A 384-nucleotide genomic window follows, 5' to 3' on the forward strand; every position below is an offset into this window, starting at 1 on the left:
TTCGCTTTGGTCTGGGGTGCCGGGAGGGAGCCAGGAGGGCCCTGGGAACCCACGCCTTATGTGCTCCCAGAGAGACAATGTATACCTAGAAACTAATAAACCATTCTGTACCTTAACCCACCAGGTCCAGTTATCATCTGGAATGCCTCCTGGGGGCCAAGTGGGCCTAGGGGTTGGAGTAACTTATATCCATAGATACATTCCTTTGTTGCCGGAGTGGGGGTTTCGAACCCATTTGTCCCCCTCCTTGACTGGGAAATATATGGGGCTATCCTTCCTTTAGATAGAGGAGTCTTTATAGGGGGTGGCAAGGACTAGATGTAGGGCTGCATGATTTCCCTGCGGACTCTTATTTCTTTCCCCAATGGTTCTTTCCCTGGGGGC

The sequence above is a fragment of the Acinonyx jubatus genome, chromosome B1 (genome assembly GCF_027475565.1).
Source record: "Acinonyx jubatus isolate Ajub_Pintada_27869175 chromosome B1, VMU_Ajub_asm_v1.0, whole genome shotgun sequence".
In the NCBI taxonomy this organism is placed as follows: Eukaryota; Metazoa; Chordata; class Mammalia; order Carnivora; family Felidae; genus Acinonyx; species Acinonyx jubatus.